This window comes from Bos indicus, chromosome 3 (assembly GCF_029378745.1).
Source record: "Bos indicus isolate NIAB-ARS_2022 breed Sahiwal x Tharparkar chromosome 3, NIAB-ARS_B.indTharparkar_mat_pri_1.0, whole genome shotgun sequence".
NCBI lineage: Eukaryota > Metazoa > Chordata > Mammalia > Artiodactyla > Bovidae > Bos > Bos indicus.
In genome coordinates, this window is record NC_091762.1 from 12,070,023 (window position 1) to 12,092,186 (window position 22,164).

A 22,164-nucleotide genomic window follows, 5' to 3' on the forward strand; every position below is an offset into this window, starting at 1 on the left:
TTGATAGGGAGTCTAGGGGTCCCCAAGGAGAGAGGGGTCTGGAATTCTCAAGGAGGAAGAAAGGACAAACTTTTTTTCTTTCTCCACATTCCTTAGGATTACATAACAATAATGTATTCTGCCTAAGGACAGTCTTTGGATTCAACCTTCTGTTATCTTAAAATGTAAATTATGGGAGTAGATCTGATGAGGTCTTTACAACCTCCAGACATTCTTTGGATTATGTAACTTCGTTGTTAAACACTAGCAAGTGGGTACTCTTTCTGCCCGCTTCTGATGCCTATGTCAAAAGCTTTCTCTATCTCCTTTATACTTTACTTTAATAAAACTTTATTACACAAAAGCTCTGAGCGATCAAGCCTCGTCTCTGGCCCCAGATTGAATTCTTCTCCTCCGGGGGCCAAGAATCCCAGTGTATTCGCGTGATTCAACAACAACCTTTCAGGAATAGCGAGAATTTTATCATGTAGATTGCCTCTTCTTTCTCTGGAGGATGGAGAGGGCCTCACAGGGAGATTATCCCATTGGTGCTGATCAGAAAATCCCAAAATAGTTGATTAAGATTACATTTCTGGTGAAGGTTGGATATGCAGTTAAGTCAGATATTGAATCTAGATTTGGCATCATGCACTTTACCCAAGTGATTCCACTATGGGCCTGTGGTTTTCTCTTCAACAACCCCTACTCTACTGGATCCCCAACATCTAACAGAGTGCCTGGCAAGTGGTAGGTGCTCAGTGAATATTTTTTAGTGTTGGCATAATTTGATACAGGCATCAAATGATATGGCATGTTATAGTGATCTTCAACATAAAATTATTCAAGACATCAGAAAACATTACTTACCCTTACTTGATGAAGTGATAAACTTTAGAGTTTTACTTCAGATTAAAGTATATGCTAATAAACATGAAGTTTACAGAAAGGGTCCTGCTGTAAATCTCTTATTTATTATGTAAAAAATAATAAACAGAAACCTCAATTAAATAGAGTTGGGAGACCCAAAGTGGGGGCTCTCAAGCTTTCACATGGGTCACCATGATTGCAGATGCCAAATTGCAATTCTCTGCTCATCCGGAATAAACCAATCTTGTTTGGGGATACATGTGGTCATCTACTTGTTTTAGGGCAACACATAATAAGAAGCCACTGGAATATATAGGAAGTAAAGTTAATAGAATATAATGAAGTCATTTATCCAAGATTATTTTCCTACTGGTCTTACCTGAATGCTTCATGCTTGCTTTATCATATGCTGCTGTCTGCTGGAAATGCTGATCTTCCTCATTCATGGTGTTTGTAACTGTCTAAAGTCACTAAAATATTTGTTTATGCTACTTATAACCTGGATAGATGTATTTAGGCTATTTATTTTGTTAATTCTTAGTATATAAGCAAACAAAAATTATTTCAGGCTAATTCAAGGAAGGAATTTTTTTTTAATTAAGATTAGAAAATAAAAAGCTAGCAAGAGCTTCACTTGAATATTTGTAATTTTTAAAAGCTGGACAAGCAAAATCACAACTTTTCTTGAAACCATCACATCACTGAAGTATCAGGGCCACCAATTAACCCAAAAGTTAAGGAAAGGCAGATTCCTCCAAGGGAATATGAGATGCAAATCCTTGCTTACTTGGAACAGATGTCATATGCTGCACAAGCCAGTGAGAATAATTCACATAAAATTGTTTGTAAACTCCTAAAGGCATGAGTATCTACACACTGAGAGTTACAGATAAGAGAAAGTCACTCAGTCGTGTCTGACTCTTGGTGACCCAATGGACTACCAGGCTCCTCCATCCATGGGATTTTCCAGGAAAGAACACTGGAGTGGGTTGCCATTTCCTTCTCCATACAGATAAGGGAAATTCACTTTTTTTCCATGGACCTCACCAGGGTCTCCTGAAAGATTGGAATCAAGGATATAGGCCACAGAAATCTTTCCTCATGGTACAAGACTGAGATCTGAGATAGGCAAGAAGTCCCAACCAGATCTTCTCCACTATCTCCCACACAGAAAAGGAGGGAGGGTGGAAGTGTGGGAGGGGGAAGGGAAGAAAGCTCCGTTGTCTTCAGGACATAGGTGAAGACACACAGCAGCTGGAGGAAGGAGAAAAGTGAAGAAGCGACACTAAAACAGCCTGTCCTTAATTTTTAGAGGTTCCATCCTGCCGAGAGCAAGGTGGAACACTTAGAAGGCCTAAACCCCAAAACTGAAAGACTAGGCACCTGCCTAAGAATGAGACTGAGTCAGAATAAAAATAATGCTCCTACTCAGTCTCCCAACCAGATGAGCCAGCATGGAGTAGTAGGAACTTTCCACTGCTGCACAAGAGGCAACAGTGTGGTCATAAATCTTGAAGCACTTCACAAAGGAAATACCAAAGCCTGTGAGTGAAGCAGACATTAAGAAAAAGTCTCTATCCACACTGAACAAAGTAATGCTAGAGGAATTGGAAGACTGTTAAACAACAACAAAACATGAATCAGGTTAACACCTAACTGACACACTCAGTGTTTCACAAAAGTCTATTTCAAGACCAAAAACATGAAAGAAAAAAAAAAAACACTGTTTACTTCAGTGTCTCTTGTACACAATATAATTGCATTTTAACCAGGAGTTATTAAACACACACAAAAGAGTCATGAAAGTAAAGCATCCAGGAAACTAAGATAGTCTGCACTTGCCATAAGATTTCCTTTGCCCTAGAGACAGTGACTCTAACCAATTAAAACAGACAAACAAACCAAACACACACACACACACACACTAAACAAACATAGCTTGAAAGACAAAGAGAGACAGAACGAAGTTGATTTCCAAAGAAAGGGAAAAGATTTATGTCTTAGAACCATTAAAAGCCCTTTTTCCCTGCTTTTTACATATGAGGTCCCATATTTACATTTTGTTCATTTCAGTTCAGTTCAGTCGCTCAGTCGTGTCTGACTATTTGTGACCCCATGGACTGCAGCACGCCAGGCCTCCCTGTCTATCATCAACTCCTGGAGTTTACCCAATTGAGTCGGTGATGTCATCCAACCATCTCATCCTCTGTCATCCCCTTCTCCTCCTGCCTTCAATCTTTCCCAGCACCAGGGTCTTTTCAAATGAGTCAGCTCTTCACATCAGGTGGCCAAAGTATTGGAGTTTCCACTCCAACATCAGTCCTTCCAATGAACACTCAGGACTGATTTCCTTTAGGATGGACTGGTTGGATCTCCTTGCAGTCCAAAGGACTCTCAAGAATACTGGACCCCAAAACTGTGTAGCCACCAGTGCTTACACCCTTCACTGTGGACTGGGGAAAACCATGGAGGGGGCAGTTTGAGTTTGGATAGGTAGAAGAGAAACAAGAGTTAATTAACTGAGGAACGGAGTCTGGGACCAACAGGTGAGGAGCTGGGCAAGGTCACCAGGGGACATAACAGGTGGAGGAGGAGAGGAGGAAGCTCAAAAGAGGAAGAGGATGAAGGGAAGAGGAGGGAGGCAGAGGCTAAAAGTGGAGGAGGAGGGAGAGGGAGCTGAACTGGAAGAGTGGGAAGAGGACTGGAAAGAGAAGTGGAGCAGAGCCCCTGATTCTTCAGCTCAACTTCTATAGCAGAGTTGATCCTAGTCAGGGGGCAGGAAGCAGCTGGTAATTGAGTCGTGGCCCTACCATGGATCTGCAGTTTCCCCGGCCACTCCACTCCTGAGCATAAACTCAGCTATGATGGATGAAGGACAGATCTGAAGGAGGAGAAAGGACAGGGGCTTCTCAGGAGCTGCCTAAGGAATTCTGAGAACTAGAGAAGCTGAAGAAAAGCAGAACCAGAGGTCAACTTCAAGGGCTAAAGTGGGGCCAGAGGGAAGGTGACCATGACCTGGGGCGGGGGCGGGGGGAGGGGGGGAAATTGGGAGAAAATAGGTGGTCATATAAGTCACTGATAACTATGTGCTCCCTGGACCAAGAAACTCCAGAAGAGAAAACCAGAATAGGTGAGATAAACCCTAATTAGAATTCAAGTTGACAGGATACAAGGGAGTCAAGTATTCTTCCCTGGGTGACCAGACCTCCCCGGGTTCCTCCCTCTTGATTCACTAGTGCTTAGGCCATCAGAATTCTTCTGTTCTTTCTAACATCTCTTATTTAGTGCTTCTCCAAACAACAAACACCGTCACAACTCTTGAATTCCTTCTCCTCAGGACCCAGATGTGAGCTTCTCTCCCCACACTGTCTCACAGGCTCATCTTACATCCTTCTCCCTGCCCAAAGAAACCCCAACTTCCCTTCTAGAGAAATCCACTGCCTCTTATACCAATTTATCTTTTACTGACCTCATTTTCCCTCCCACTCTGCATCAAGTTTTCCCTTGCCTTTTCTTTCTTCAATCATTTGATCTGTGTGCTTCTCACCCACCCCACCTCTCACCACAGAAAATATTTTCCCAAAAGGAGCTTTGGACTGAGAGTCAAGATGAACTCCTGAGTGGATACCTGCTGGACATGGTGTATTGGAGAAATTATATCAGCATTCTGAGTTCAGTTTTCTTATCTGTAAAAATGACTGAGTGGGAAAAACTGAGCGTTTTCTAATATGAAATTTGGCTCCAGGATTTTTGGTCCTTACTGGACTCCTGCTCTTTCCCACCTGTGTGTTCTCCTCTTTGCCACTCTACTCTCTCCTTCTTTCTCACTCTTCTGTGTTTTCCTAGTCATTCCTCTAAACCTTTATCTCAGCCCCCAGTCCTCTTCTCCATCTTCTTATTGTCCCTACCCATTCAACCCAATTACAATATTCCTTTCTAACTTACTTTCAAATCTAAAGCGTTGTTTTATCACAATTGTTAGATTTCTGTGTATAAAAACATGAAACACAGTTATGAATTCTTTTTTCTTTTTGTTAGAAATATTGTTCAACAAATGCCGGTACTATGTTCTTAATTTTTATTTATTTATTTTTTCGACTGTACTAAGTCAAAGTTGCTTTGCATGGGCTTTCGCTAGTTGCAGCAGGTGGGGGCTACTCATTGTGGTGGGTTTTCTTCTCATGGAGTATGGGCTCTAGGTGTGACGGCTTCAGAAGTTGCAATGCACAGGCTCAGTAGCTGGGGCACATGGTCTTAGTTGCTCCGTGGCATGTGAAATCTTCCAGGACCAGAGATTGAATGCGTGTCCCCTACACTGGAAAGCAAATTCTTATACATTGTGTCACCAGGGAAGTCTATAGTTATGGATTCTATTTCTGGCAAGATGGCACATTGTATAACTTGAATAGACTAAGAAATTCAAGATTAAAAAAAAGTCTTTTCATTCTTTTTTTTGAATACATAGCTGCCCTCTTGATGAAATAAGGGAATCAAACATAGAAAAAAACAGACACCCAGAGATACAAACAGGAAATGATGCTCGGGCATACAAGACATCCTGGGTATTCCCTAGGGGGTTGGCTATTGCAGTTACTTGGATCAGGAAGCAAGGCCTTGGGACTTCCCTGGCAGTCCAGTGGTTAAGACTCTGTGATCCCATGCATGGGGAATGAGTTTGATCCCTGTTTGGGGAACTAAGATCTCACATGCTGCTGCTGCTAAGTCACTTCAGTCATGTCCAACTCTGTGCAACCCCATTGACGGCAGCCCACCAGGCTCCCCCGTCCCTGGGATTCCTCAGGCAAGAACACTGGAGTGGGTTGCCATTTCTGCACAGATAGCCAAAAAATAAAAAAGGAGACAAGGCCTTGAGACTTTGTCTCAAATAAACTGAAATTTGAAACTAAGTTTCCTGCTATACACTGGTCTCAGCGACAAAATGGACTAACAAATATCTACCTAATTGTCAGGGAAGGAAGTGTGCTTAGCTAGGTATTCACTGAACATTGGCTGGTTTGCTTGCCTCTCATTCTGAGAATTACTAATCACAAGTCTGAGACTGGAGCTCAAAAATATTCTCCTTGTGTGATCTTAGAATACACAAACCAAAAAATTAAAAGGTGATTCCAAGTTTGTGATATCTCTGTGACACTTGGTGAATGAAAATTCTAGAGGGCCCACCTGCTTGTGGGATCTTAGGTCCCAGGCCCAGGACTGAACCTGGGCCTTGGGCAATGAGAGCACCTGTTCTAACCACCACACTACCAGGGAATTCCCAACACTAGGTAAAATTTAAAGCAAAGTTTATTTTGAGGACGCTCAACACAGTCTGTAAAAAATTCCTACTCATAAAGCCTTTCCAAATATGAGTGCATAATCCAAAATTACAGGATATGAAGAGAAATAATTCAGCATAAAAGAAAGTAGACAGACAAACAAATAAAGGCTAGATCCCTCAAGAAATCACACACTGACGAAATTGTATTTTTAAAGCTTAAAGATGTGAAAAGAAACAACACCAGAAGAGAAAGTGACATCAAAAAACACCAGGAAGATTAAGCTTCTAGACATGAATATTCCAAATACTGTAATTTAAAACTTGATTCATGCATTAAGCAAAAAGCAGAGAAAGCAATTTTTGAATATTTCTAAATTAAGAGAGCTGAAGGATTTTTTATAGCACAAGACAGAGCTGAATAGCTGTTGAGTACAAACAAAAAACTTAAGAGATATGAACACTAACATGAAATCCAATATAAGTCTAATAGGAAATTCATTAGGAGAGAATACAAATAATGAGCAGAGCAAATATTTGATGAAACTGTGGCTGATAATTTTAAAGAATCAATTAAAGGCATAAATCTTTAGATTCAGGAAAGACAAAAGCTCCAAAGCAAATTAATAAGTTTGAAAAACAATGTTTATTTTTCATAGTGAAGAGCAACACAGAATTGTAGGCAGGTTAGAATATAAATCAATTTAAACCAAAGCTCTTTCCTTTAGATTTCCATATGTCTTAATTCAATCAGTATTTAATAAATACCAAGGGACATGCTGAACACTAAGATGAGAAATGGGAGAATACAGAAGCTCTAGAGAAAGAAACAGGTAAACCAACCATAAATGTAGAGAGTATTTCCCTTGTGAGAGAAAGTACAGGGATACAATGAGCCTCATTAGGTCCTCATTAAGTCATTTTATCTATAGTTGTGCTGCTTACATGGTCTTGTTCATTCAGAGCCCCAAATACTGGCTACCATAACCAAGCAGGAGCAGTGAGATTGTACCTCCATGAGAATGTTTCAAGGGGTTTTCAATTTGGAAACTGATGAAGATATCAAGATATTTGAGATTGAACCTACATAATGAGCACCATGTATAACACCTGGCATGTTAGATATCAACTTCTAACTTCTCTGCAGGAAACTGATGAGAATCTTGGACAGTCAGAGAACATTTTCTTGGCCATAGTGCTTTCTGGATTTTACTTGTTTCAGCAATCACTAGGTAATATGGATGATAATTAACACATTTATTAGGTGCCTATTCTTATACCAATTGCATTTGATACCCTTTTTTTCCCATTGTATTTTTGAGGACATTTATAATTAGATAGGGGACCTACCTGGTGGCTCAGAGAGTAAAGAATTTGCCTGCAATGGAAGACACCCATGTTCACTCTCTCGGTTGGGAAGACCCCTTGGAGAATGGAATGGCACCCCACTCTAGTATTCTTACCTGGGGAATTCCATAGACTGAAGAGCATGGTGGGCTACTGTCCATGGGGTCCCAAAGAGTCAGACACGACTGAGTGACTAACTCTTTCATGATCAGATGGATAGTAGGCAAAGATGATTTTTGCTCTGTGCCTACTCAGAATTCGCCTTAAGAGCATCCTCTATAAAAACTGTTTTAAGACAATGTTGATTTTAATATGTTATGAAAATTCTATATTTTTAACTATTATTCTACAAAGCTTATGTGCTTGTTTACTTGTCTACTTTGCCTCATGACTAATCATCTAGAAGAAAAGTTTGCCAACACTGCATGTATTAGTTTGCTAGTGTTGCCATAACAGTTACCACAGAGTGAGTGACTCAAACAACAAAAATTTCTTTCTCACTGATCTAGAGTCCAGAAGTCCAAGGTCAAGTTGTCAGAAGGTTTGGTTTCTCTTGAAGTCTCTCTCTTCAGCTTATAGATGGCCATCTTCTCACATCAGTGTCTTCACACCATCTTTTCTCTGTGCATGCACATCCCTTTTGATTGTGTATGTGCAAATGTCCTCTTCTTGTAAGGATACCATTCAGATTAGATTAGGGACCTCCGTAATAGCCTCATCTTCATTTAGTTACCTTCTTAAAAGGCCCTCTCTCCAAGTACAGCTGCATTATGAGACACTAGGCATTAGGGCTTCAATATATGAATTTTAGGAAGACACAATTCAGCCCATAACACCGGATACATTCACTTTCAAAATCTTCTTCACTTTACTTCTTACTGACTTTCAAATGTGTTTTTTTAACAGAAGTGTCTTATAGATATCCAGACTTCAGAGACTGTTGGTATGGCTTAAGAAAGAAACCTGTAACTTCCAAGATGTCTGTAACTCTGTATTATTTCTTATTAATAATTGTTACTCCAGTATTTACATTTAAATAGACATCTCTGCTTTCTAAAATGTAGAAATAAGTCTGAATTTTCTTTATTTCTTTTTCTGACTTTTCTTCATGAAATATAAAGGAAAACAATACATTTTCTTTTTGAAATGTAGAAAGTAGAAAGAGTCACTCTATTGGTTATCAAGATTTATAATAAACCTCGAGTAATTAAAATTACTACATTGCAGGGACATAAGGATAGATTTATAGAAGAAAGGATCAGAATAAGGGGCCCAAAGACAGACCTATGTATATACAGACAGGTTCCAAGGGGTTGCAAAGAGTCAGACATGACTTCAAAACAGAACAATATATACATAGGGACACATATTACACCATAATTAATACTTCATATCGGTGTTATTAATCAATAACTAACACTGAAAATGCAGTTTTACCTCCATTTCACACAACACACAAAAATCAAGTCTAAGTATATTGTATTGTGTGCTCAGTCTTGCCCAACTCTCTGTGGCCCTATGGAATGTAGCCCACCAAGCTCCTCTGCCCATGCAATTTTCCAGGCAAGAATATTGGAGTGGGTGCCATTTCCTACTCCAGGGGATCTTCTCTATCCAAAGATCAAACCCACATCTCTTGGGTCTCCTGCATTGGCAGGTGGATTCTTCACCTCTAGCACTACCACTAGCTTTGACTAGTCTGTCTAGTCAAAGCTATGGTTTTTCCAGTAGTCATGGATGAATGTGAGAGTTGGACCATAAAGAAAGCTGACCACTGAAGAATTGATGCTTTTGACCTGTGGTGTTGGAGAAGACCCTTAAGAGTCTCTTGAACTGCAAGGAGATCAAACCAGTCAATTGTAAAGGATATAAGCACTGAATATTCATTGGAAGGACTGATGCTGAAGCTGAATTCCAATACTTTGGCCATCTGATGTGCAGAACTGACTCATTGGAAAAGACCCAGATGCTGGAAAAGATTGAAGGCAGGATGAGAAGGGGATGACAGAGGATGGGATGGTTGGATGGCATCACCATTTTGATGGACCTGAGTTTGAGCAAGCTACAGGATTTTGTGATGGACAGAAAAACATGGTCTGCTGCAGTCCATGGGGTAACAAAGAATCAGACATGACTGAGCAACTGAACTGAACTGAGCACCACCTGAGAAGTCCCAGGTATAGTGTAGATATAAATACAAAAGGTAAAGTAATTAAGTTTCTTAAAGATAAAATAGTAAAGTGCTTTGCAAGGTGGGATTCCCAGATGAGCAGAATCAGCATCACCTGGAAGTCATGAGAAATTAAGTTATTAAACCTTTTCCCTGACCTAAAGAATTAAAAACTCCGGAGGTTTGCCTCAACAATATGTACTTTAAAAAGGCTTCCTGATGATTCTGATGTCCACACAAGTTTGAGAACCAGAGACTGAGACTATTTCATCATGACCACCAGGTTTGGGTAAATAATTTACAAGAGTAGAATAAAATAATCATAAATAAAGATATCAATGAACTGCAATCCATTAATAAGGAATACTTTTCATCAAAATGCAACTTGAAGACAGTGAAGAGTATCCAGAGACTGGTAGATATACTCACAATGCACATCAAACAAAAGACTAGTATAAAAACTTATAAAGAACTTCAATTCAGTAAGTTAAATACTGAATTGTTTTTCAATATGATGGGAAAAACTGGTGGTGTGGTCTCCTCCTCACCACACACACACACACACACACACACACACACACAAATAGCTAAAGCCTTAAACCGGTACTCCACAAAAGAGTGTATCCAAATGGTTAAGGGGAATGTAAAAAGATGTTAAATACCATTAGTCAACAGGGAGAAATGAAACAAAATAACAATTGGATGCACTACACATCCATCAGAAGGTCAAAATTAAAAATGTTAATATATCAGTATGATTGAGGATGCTAATAGGATAGAAGATAGATTGGTATAAACACTATGAAAATCTGTTTGTCAGTATTTATTAAATATGAAAAGTGTATATAAACTGTGAATCAGCAATTTCATTTATATGTATATAAATGTAAGAGAAATGAGTGTTTATGTTCACAAAATATGTGCAAAAAAGTGTTCAAAGCAGCATTATTCAATATAGCTAAAATCTAGACATAATTCAAATGTTTATCTATAGTACAACAGGTAGATCGTGGTATATTCACACAATGAAATACTGCGTAGCAATGAAAAACAATAAATTACTGCTACATGTAACAACATGAATAAATCTCATAAAAATAATATTGGGGAGGCGATCCTAAGATGGCAGAGGAATAGGTCAGGGAGACCACTTTCTCCCCCTCAAATTCATCAAAAGAACATTTGAACTCTGAGTAAATTCCACAAAACAATTTCTGAATGCCAGCAGAGGACATCAGGCACCCAGAAAAGCAGCCATTGTCTTCAAACGGAGGTAGGAAAAAATATAAAAGACAAAAAGAGAGACAAAAGAGGTAGGGAGTCTGCAAAAGGAGAGAAGTTTCCAAACACCAGGAAACACTCTCATGGCCTGGTCTGTCTGTGGTGAGCCTTGGAACCACAGAGGGACAGCATAACTGGGAGGAAAAATAAATAAATAATTAAAACCCACAGATTACGTGCCCAACAGTAACTCCCCCAGCGGAGAAGCAGAGCAGACGCCTACATCCACCACTAGCAAGCCAGGGCTGCGCAGGGAGGTGCAGGCTGCATTACTTAGAGTAAGGATCGGGCCTGAATGCCCTGAGGGCAATCTGAAGGGAACTAACTTGGGATAGCAAACCAGACTGTGGGATAGCTACCACGCGAAAAGCCCTAACCCGAGACACCACCAGGCCCGCTCACAGAACAAAGGACTAACTAGAGCTACGCTAAAAGCCCTAACCTAAGACACGATCAGACCCACTCACAGAACAAAGGACTGAGCAGAGCTAGCCAGGCTGCAGACCATCCCCTCCGGTGACAGGCAGCCATAGCCAGAAGGGAGTAATCGCAGCCCCAGAGAGGCATTATCTACCAAACTGCAAGCAGGCTTTGTTGGTAACTAAGACTTCTTGAGATTCTAGATGGTCAACATCCGCCTGAGAAGGTGTGCCAGTTGTACACCCAGAAAACCGAGCGGCAGGGACGGGGGAGGTGATAAGTCACAGCGACCATGCTCACCAAACACCTGGTCACCTGAGCTGCTCGGACCTGGGAAGGGCACAAACCACAGGCCCAACTGAGTCTGCCCCTCTGAGGACTACCCGAGTACCTGAACCTGAGCAGCTTAGACCTGGGAAGTGCATACAACACAGGGCTGGCTTCAGAGAGTTCCCAGCAAAGCAACCTAGAGCCTAAGCAGTGTAGACAGGGAAAGCACACACGCCGTGAGCGGGGGCAAACCCAGTGTGGCCGAGACACTGTGAGCACACACCAGTGTTATTTGTTTGCAGCGTCCCTCCCTCCCCACAGCACGACTGAACAAGTGAGCCTAAAAAAGTGTCCACCACCACCCACTTGTGTCAGGGCAGAAATTAGACACTGAAGAGACCAGCAAACAGAAGAAGCTAAACCAGAGGGAACCTCATTGGAAGTGACAGGTGCAATAGATTAAAACCCTGTAGTTAGTACCAACTACATAGGAAGGGGCCTATGGATCTTGAGAAATATAAGCCGGATCAAGGAAGTATCCAAAAATGAACTGACCCCACAATACTCACAACAACACCAGAGAAAGTCTAGATATATTTCTACTATCATTCTTTATTTGTTTTAATTTTTTTTAATTTTTTAAGTCCTCTATTACTCCTTTAATTTTCATTTTATAACCTACTATTACTTCGCAAAAAGAGAGAGAGACCCTATTTTTTAAAGCAAACTTCATATATATATATATATATAATCATTTTTGTGACTTTGTTTTTTTTTTTTTTTTCCCTTTCTTTTTTTGAAAGAAAAAAAAATCCAACCTCTACTCTAGATTTTTAATCTTTGCTTTTTGGTATTTGTTATCAATTTTGTGCCTTTAAGGACGCAATCTTCAGTACCCATTTTTACTTGGGAGCAAGATTACTGGCTTGACTGCTCTCTTCCTGCTTTGAATTCTCCTTTTTCTCCACCAGCTCGCCTCCATCTCCTCCCTCCCCCTTCTCTTCTCTACCCAACTCTGTGAATCTCTTTGTGTGTTCCGAACGGTGAAGAACACTTAGGGAACTGATTATTGGCTAAATCTCTCTCTCCTTTTGATTCTCCCCTTTATCCTCCTGGCCACCTCTGTCTCCTTCCTCACTCTTCTTTTCTCTGTGTAACTCCGTGAACGTCTCTGAGCAGTCCAGACTGTGGAGTGCACATAAGGAAGTGATTACTGGCTAGCTTTCTCTATCTCCTTTTGATTCCACCTCATCTCATCCTGGTCACCTCTATCTCCCTCCTCCCTCTTCTCTTCTCCATGTAATTCTGTGAACCTCTCTGGGTGTCCCTCACTGTGGAGAGACTTTTCACCTTTACCCAGATGTTTTATCAACAGTGCTGTATAGATGGAGAAGTCTTGAGGCTACTGTAAAAGTAAGACTGAAAACCAGAGGCAGGAGGCTTAAGTCCAAATCCTGAGAACACCAGAGAACTCCTGACTCCAGAGAACATTAATCGACAGGAGCTCATCAAACGCCTCCATACCTACACTGAAACCAAGCACCACCCAAGGGCCAACAAGTTCCAAAGCAAGACATACCACGCAAATTCTCCAGCAACACAGGAACACAGCCCTGAGCATCAATATACAGGCTGCTCAAAGTCACTCCAAACCCACTGACATCTCATAATTCATTACTGGACACTACATTGCACTCCAGAGAAAAGAAATCCAGCTCCACCCACCAGAACACCGACACAAGCTTCCCTAACCAGAAAACTTTGACAAGCCACTACACCATCTACAGTGATTTTGGAGCCCAAAAAAATAAAGTCTGACACTTTCACTGTTTCCCCATCTATTTCCCATGAAGTGATGGGACCAAATGCCATGATCTTCGTTTTCTGAATGTTGAGCTTTAAGCCAACTTTTTCACTCTCCTCTTTCACTTTCATCAAGAAGCTTTTTAGTTCCTCTTCACTTTCTGCCATAAGGGTGGTGTCATCTGCATATCTGAGGTTATTGATATTTCTCCTGGCAATCTTGATTCCAGCTTGTGCTTCTTCCAGCCCAGCGTTTCTCATGATGTACTCTGCATAGAAGTTAAATAAACAGGGTGACAATATACAGCCTTGATGTACTCCTTTTCCTATTTGGAACCAATCTGTTGTTCCATGTCCAGGTCTAACTGTTGCTTCCTGACCTGCATATAGGTTTCTCAAGAGGCAGGTCAGGTGGTCTGAGATTCCCATCTCTTTCAGAATTTTCCACAGTTTATTGTGATCCACACAGTCAAAGGCTTTGGCATAGTCAATAAAGCAGAAATAGATGTTTTTCTGGAACTCTCTTGCTTTTTCCATGATCCAGCAGATGTTGGCAATTTTATCTCTGTTTCCTCTGCCTTTTCTAAAACCAGCTTGAACATCTAGAAGTTCACGGTTCACGTACTGCTGAAGTCTGGCTTGGAGAACGTTCAGCATTACTTCACTAGCATGTGAGATGAGTCCAACTGTGTTGTAGTTTGAGGATTCTTTGGCATTGCCTTTCTTTGGGATTGGAATGAAAACTGACCTTTTCCAGTCGTGTGGCCACTGCTGAGTTTTCCAAATTTGCTGGCATATTGAGTGCAGCACTTTCACAGCATCATATACCAGGATTTGAAATAGCTCGACTGGAATTCCATCACTTCCACTAGCTTTCTTCTTTGTGATGCTTTCTAAGGCCCACTTGACTTCACATTCCAGGATGTCTGGCTCTAGGTCAGTGATCACACCATCGTGATTATCTGGGTCATGAAGATCTTTTTTTTGTACAATTCTGTGTATTCCTGCCACCTCTTCTTAATATCTTCTGCTTCTGTTAGGTCCATACCATTTCTGTCCTTTATTGAGCCCATCTTTGCAGGAAATGTTCTCTTGGTATCTCTAATTTTCTTGAAGAAATCTCTAGTCTTTCCCATTCTGTTGTTTTCCTCTATTTCTTTGCATTGATCGCTGAGGAAGGCTTTCTTATCTCTCCTTGTTATTTTTTCGAACTCTGCATTCAGCCCAAGACACATATTAATCAAATTAACAAAGATCAAATATAAAGAACAAATATTAAAAACACCAAGGGAAAAACAACAAATAACACACAAGGGGATTCCCATAAGGATAACAGCTGATCTTTCAATAGAAACTCTTCAGGCCAGGAGGGAATGGCAGGACATACTTAAAGTGATGAAAGATAATAACCTACAGCCCAGATTACTGTACCCAGCAAGGATCTCATTCAAATATGAAGGAGAAATCAAAAGCTTTACAGACAAGCAAAAGCTGACAGAATTCAGCACCACCAAACCAGCTCTCCAACAAGTGCTAAAGGATCTTCTCTAGAAAGGAAACACAAAAAGGGTGTATAAACTCGAACCCAAAACAATAAATGGCAACGCCATCATACTTATCAATAATCACCTTAAACGTAAATGGGTTGAATGCCCCAACCAAAAGACAAAGACCGGCTGAATGGATACAGAAACAAGACCCCTATATATGTTGGCTACAAGAGACCCACCTCAAAACAAGGGACACATACAGACTGAAAGTGAAAGGCTGGAAAAAGATATTCCACGCAAATAGAGACCAAAAGAAAGCAGGAGTAGCAATACTCATATCAGATAAAATAGACTTTAAAACAGTATAATATATAGCAATGAAAAATAATGTTACTGCTGAATGTCACATCATGATGAATAAACCTCACAAAAAAGTTGTTGAATGATAGAAGACAGACACAAATAGGTCTTACTGTATGATTCTAGTAACATGAAGTTCAAAAGCAGAATCAAAATTAAACTCTGGACATAGAGATCAGAATATTTGTTGTTTTGAAAAGATGTTGACTGCAAGTGGAGCCCTAAGGGGCTGAAAATATTCTTTGACTGCAAGTGGACCTATGAGGGGCTAAAAATATTCTTTATCAGGGCTAGGGGTTGTGTTTAAGTTCCTTCCAGAAAGCAGATCTAAAATAGGAAAGGTGAGAAAGTCAAAGGACACTGCAATGACAAAGGAAGCTTTATAGGTAAGACTTTACTTAGGGACATGATACCAGGTATTAGGAGTGGGAGACTTGGCAAGTACAACAGGAGAGAAAATCCAAACAGTGGTGTATTATCAGAGTGGTCACCACTCCAGAAAACTAGAATCTGATCCCACTGGAAGCCTCTGAGGAATTCCACAGACTGTGGCTCAGTGCTGTAAGCCTGAGGCCTACGAGGGTAGCACATATCCATGACCTGACTCATGTCCCCGAAGAGCCATGTTCCCCTGTGCACCAAGGAGTGTTCATTCCCCCACACTTGCAGTTTTGAGCATCCAAACATGATAAGCAGCTGCTCACAGATGTCCCAACCACATCATAAGAAAAGCCTTAGTGTGAAAATGCAGAAGATAGACAGTGCAGATGACGTTAGGTTCTCTAACCAATTTTCATCTTAGCAATGGCTGGGGAAAAAATACTGGGCTGAGAAGATGTGAAGCATAAGAAGGGTCTGACACGATCTGATTTTTCTGAGCAAACAAAAAATATATTCACAAGATCAATCAATTTTTTTCATAGGAAAACTTACAATACACCAGTCTGGTCAGTAACTGTTTATCTCCCAGTGACATCTAGTGGTGAAATATGAACATTCACAAGATTCAGTTTACAGCTTTTAATGGTGTCTAAAAGGAAATTCCTCAGTAAATTCTATGTAGCCTAGTTTCACTCCATTCTGAATCAAAAGCTCAGTACCTGATGTAGACAGACACATTCAGTGACAGCTATTCATCTGTTGGGACACTTATTTTAACCCACCACTTCAAGAAGAGCAGGCAAACTCACTTTGGTACCGTGTAATTAACTATCAGTTCATTAATGTGGGGAGCTTTGTAGTAAGACTTTTCTGTAAGTGGAGACTTTTATCTGACTTTGGGCTAATTCCCCCGTATTTTTCCCATGGTTACAATCAGCCTTAAATGTGATCTCTACATTGCATTTGTGATCTAAAAAATCCTAATTTCTCCAGCTTTGGGGAGTCACTCTAGTTAAATCTTCAAATTAAAATATCTATGAGAAAGTATACCAAGTAAATTCCTTTAAGCCCATTTAATTCCATTATTCGCCAGCCTGGGCTCGATGCACGATACTGGGTGCTTAGGGCTGGTGCACTGGGACGACCCAGAGGGATGGTATGGGGAAGGAGGAGGGAGGAGGGTACAGGATGGGGAACACATGTATACCTGTGGCGGATTCATTTTGATATCCCACATGTAGGCCCATGCACCACAACTACTGAGCCTGTGTTCTAAGACCGGCGAGGTGCAACCACTGAGCTCATGTGCTGCAACCGCTGAAGCCCTCACCCTTGTGGAGCCCATGCCCCACGAGAAGAGAAGTCATTGCAATAAAAGCCTGGGGCACCAAAACGAAGAGTGACCCCCACTAGCCACTACTAGAGAAAAGCCCAAGCAGCAACAAAGACCCAACACAGCCAAAAATAAATAAATAAAATTACTTTTTAAAAAAGAATATTACACCATGATCAAGTGGGATTTACTCCTGGAACGCAAAGACGGTTCAACATACACAAATCAATAAATGTGATACACAACATTAACAAAATAAAAATTGAAAATTGTATGATGATCTTTATAGATTCAGAAAAGGCCTTTGACAAAATTCAACAACCTTTCATGACAAGGAAAAAATTCTCAATAAATTAGATACAGATGGAATATACCTCAACATAGTAAAGGCAGTGTATTACAAATCAACAGCTAAAATTATGCTCAATGTTGAAACCCTGAAAGTTTTTCCTCTGTGATTAGGTACAAGACAAAGATACATACTATTGACAATTTAAGTCAACATAGTACCTGAAGTTTTCTGGCCAGAGCACTTAGATAAGGAAAAACTTAAAGGCATCTAAGTTAGAAAAGAAGTAAAACTGTATCTATTTGCAGATGACAATCTTATATACAGAAGACCCTAAAAACTCAACCAAAAAACTGGAACTAATAAACAAATTTAGTAAAATTGAAAGGTACAAAAATCAGTATACAAAATATCAGTTGCATTTCCAAATATTAACAATGAACTCTTAGGAAAATAAATTAAGAAAACAATCCCATTTACAATAAAATTAAAAAGAATAAAACACTTGGGAATAAATTAACCAAGCAGGTAAAAGATCAGTATATTCAGATCCATGAGACACTTGAGCCATGAACTGACACTCTGGCTAAGTGGCCAGAACCCACAGCTCCTCTCCTGGGGCAGAGCACACATTCAGCGCAGGGCATCCCTGACTCATCAGGGACATGAGGATCCAGAATTGGGGGCTCTCTGGTGGACAAAGTATTTTGAAACCCTGGAGAAGAAGAAAAATTCTCAAAAGCAGATGAAGTAATCTTTTGTCAGTGACCACAATGGAACAAGCATGCTGGAAATCATTGAGGGCTTGGGCTTGCCTACACTCCTTATCCTGTGCAGAGGGCTCGGGATCATTTTCTCACAGCACTTATCTTTTTCCTCACACACTTGGAGACCTTGATTCTTCATTGACTTTGCTTTCTTGATAGTTCCCCTGGTAACAATTTTGACCACTTTCTCTACATTTGTTCTCCTTGAGCATCTTGTAATTATCTTTGGGGCCGGGCTGTTCTATAAAATATACTGCAAGAAAATTTGATATGTCAGAATGCTTGTCTGGAAAATTCTTGAAAAATTCTTGAAAGTCAGTCTGGACTCAGAATACATTCCAGGCATCTCTTGTTTTCATGTAATTGACAGTGCATTTACTGCTGTTGCCATTTTGGCTATAGACTTCCCATGTTTTCCTAGAAGACTTCCCAAAATTGGTGTCTATGGAATAGGAGCAATGGATTTTCAAATAGGAAGATTTCTTTTGAGGACTGCAATGATTTCTCCAAAGATTAGAAGAAAATATACAAAGGGTCCAGATTTTATTTTACGAAGTCACTGTACTATGGCCATTAGTCTTCCTAGGAATGGGATGATTAATTATTATAAGATCTGTAGGATCTCAGTAACATTTAACTGAGTATGGAGTTCAATGGAACATTTCCTTTACCTTAATAGTTGTGAAATTTATAGCATCACAGCTCTTGATTATTTTTCCCCTAAATAAACTCTTGATTGTGGCCATCAACATTACTGTACTATACCAACTAGTCTTGATTTTACCCCATTGAAGAGATTAATTTTGTATGGCACAGGGGTTGGTTTACTAAATGCCAACAGAGAAAAAAATAATCTCTACATTGTGGTATATCACAGTACTCATGGCTAGTGTTCACACTATGTCAAATGAACTTAAAAAAACAAATCACTTATCAAAGACTGGAAAAAAGTAACATATAATCTGCTGACATCTATTGGCCTCTTCATATCCCTTTACATAGTTCAGGCAAATGTAGAAGTAGCACCTTAAAGAATGGACACTTTAGCCTTTTATATTTGAGTAATTGCTTCTTACCTAATCCTCCTTAGTAGTTTAATACTGGGTGGTATAATTTTGAGTTTTGCCAAATTTCTAATTAAGGGTACAGTATTACCATGTTCTTGGAAATTTATTCCATCACATGCTGCAAATAAAAAGCATTCAGAATATCCACTTTTTGAAGCTGAAAGAAAACCAACTCTTGGTTTAATCACAGCAATGAACAGAAACAAATTAATTTTTTCTTGCTGTCAAATGTAACAATGACAAAATCAACCTGTTAGTATATACATTACACAGATGTCCTATGTGGGCTTTATTTGTGCTCAAGCTCCGTATGTTATCAACTGCTTAATTATATATAATTAAGCAGTTGATAACATACATAATATATATATGATAACATACATAATATATATACATATATATATGAAAGACTAGAGATCTCTTCAAGAAAATTAGAGATACCAAGGGAGCATTTCATGCAAAGATGGGCTCGATAAAGGACAGAAGTGGTATGGACCTAACAGAAGCAGAAGATATTAAGAAGAGGTGGCAGGAATACACAGAAGAACTGTACAAAAAAGATCTTCATGACCCAGATAATCACGATGGTATGATCACTCACCTAGAGCCAGACATTCTGGAATGTGAAGTCAAGTGGGCCTTAGAAAGCATCACTATGAACAAAGTTAGTGGAGGTGATGGAATTCCAGTTGAGCTACTTCAAACCCTGGAAGATGATGCTGTGATAGTGCTGCACTCAATATGCCAGGAAATTTGGAAAACCCAGCAGTGGCCACAGGACTGGAAAAGGTCAGTTTTCATTCCAATTCCAAAGAAACGCAATGCCAAAGAATGCTCAAACTACCGCACAATTGCACTCATCTCACATGCTACTAAAGTAATGCTCAAAATTCTCCAAGCCAGGCTTCAGCAATATGTGAACTGTGAACTTCCAGATGTTCAAGCTGGTTTTAGAAAAGGCAGAGGAACCGGAGATCAAATTGCCAACATCCGCTGGATCATGGAAAAAGCAAGAGAGTTCCAGAAAAACATCTATTTCTGCTTTATTGACTATGCCAAAGCCTTTGACTGTGTGGATCACAAGAAACTGCGGAAAATTCTGAAAGAAATGGGAATACCAGACCACCTGACCTGCCTCTTGAGAAACCTATATGTAGGTCAAGAAGCAACAGTTCGAACTGGACATGGAACAACAGACTGGCTCCAAATAGGAAAAGGAGTACATCATGGCTGTATATTGTCACCCTGCTTATTTAACTTCTATGCAGAGTACATCATGAGAAACGCTGGACTGGAAGAAGCACAAGCTGGAATCAAGATTGCCAGGAGAAATCTCAATAACCTCAGATGTGCAGATGACACCACCCTTATGGCAGAAAGTGAAGAGGAACTAAGAAGCCTCTTGATGAAAGTGAAAGTGGAGAGTGAAAAAGTTGGCTTAAAGCTCAACATTCAGAAAACGAAGATCATGGCATTTGGTCCCATCACTTCATGGCAAATAGATGGGCAAACAGTGGAAACAGTGTCAGACTTTATTTTTTTGGGCTCCAAAATCACTGCGGATGGTGACTGCAGCCATGAAATTAAAAGACGCTTACTCCTTGGAAGGAAAGTTATGACCAACCTAGATAGCATATCGAAAAGCAGAGACATTACTTTGCCACCAAAGTTCCATCTAGTTAAGGCTATGGTTTTTCCAGTGGTCATGTATTGATGGGAGAATCAGACTGTGAAGAAAGCTTAGCACTGAAGAATTGATGCTTTTGAACTGTGGTGTTGGAGAAGACTCTTGAGAGTCCCTTGGACTGCAAGGAGATCCAACCAGTCCATCCTAAAGGAGATCAGCCCTGGGTGTTCTTTGGAGGGAATGATGCTAAAGCTGAAGGTCCAGTACTTTGGCCACCTCATGCAAAGAGCTGACTCATTGGAAAAGACTCTGATGCTGGGAGGGATTGGGGGCATAAGGAGAAGGGAATGACAGAGGATGAGATGGCTGGATGGCGTCACCGACTCGATGGACATGAGTTTGAGTGAACTCTGGGAGTTGGTGATGGACAGGGAGGCCTGGCGTGCTGCGATTCATGGGGTAGCAAAGAGTCGGATATGACTGAGCGACTGAACTGAACTGAGCTGAATTATATATGTATTGCACTTGCAACACAAGACTATAGAATCTTGGTGATGAATAGGAGTCAGATATATTTTGAGCAATATAATTTTAATGAGGAAGAGAAAACATAAAATGTGAAGAAAATAGGACTTTTTGGCAACCCAACGTTAACTATAATTTATTATAAAATTCTTTCATTACTACTCTAAAAGTAATGATACTTAATATTTTAAAATCTATCTCAACACTATGTAAAACAAACCAATACAGAAGAAACCAAGCCTTGTGACTTGTTAGAATATATATATTCCAATATATTTTAAAGAATATTTTACAGAAACTGTTGTGTTTATAGTTGTGATGCTAGAAGATTAAAGGAATGGAAAGGAGGATTTTTACTTTCCATCTTATATTACCTATTATGAGTCTGTATTTTTATTGTATGAATCACTTTTATAATATTTACATTAAAAAATCTCAATTGTGGAATTGTGAAAAAAATTATGACATTGATGAAAGGAATTTAAGACAGAAATAAATAGGATGATAATCCATATTCATAGATTGGAAGAATTATTAATGTTAAAATATCCATGCTACCCAAAATAGTCAATAGATCCTGTGAAATCCCTATCAAAATTTCATTGGAATTTTCATAGGAATACAACAAACAATCCTGAAATTTATGTAAAGCCACAAAACACTTTGAGTAGTCAAAGCAAACTTGAGAAAGAACAAAGCTGGAGTCATCACACTTCCTGACTTCAAACTACATTACAAAGATTTAGTAATCAAAACAGTGTGGCATTGGCCTAAAAATAGACACATAGATCAGTGGAATAGAATAGAAATCCCAGTAGTAATCTCATGCATATATGGTTAATTAATTTTTGATGAAGGCACCAAGAATATACGATGGGGAAAGGATAGTCTCTTCAATAAATGGTGCTGGGAT

The 22,164-nt window shown here is 39.8% G+C and overlaps 1 pseudogene; it reads left to right on the forward strand.

Annotated features, from left to right (window-relative positions):
• Positions 1-17,818: 17,818 nt before the first annotated feature.
• Positions 17,819-19,427, forward strand: LOC109556717 (phosphatidylinositol-glycan biosynthesis class W protein-like; annotated as a pseudogene).
• Positions 19,428-22,164: the final 2,737 nt, after the last annotated feature.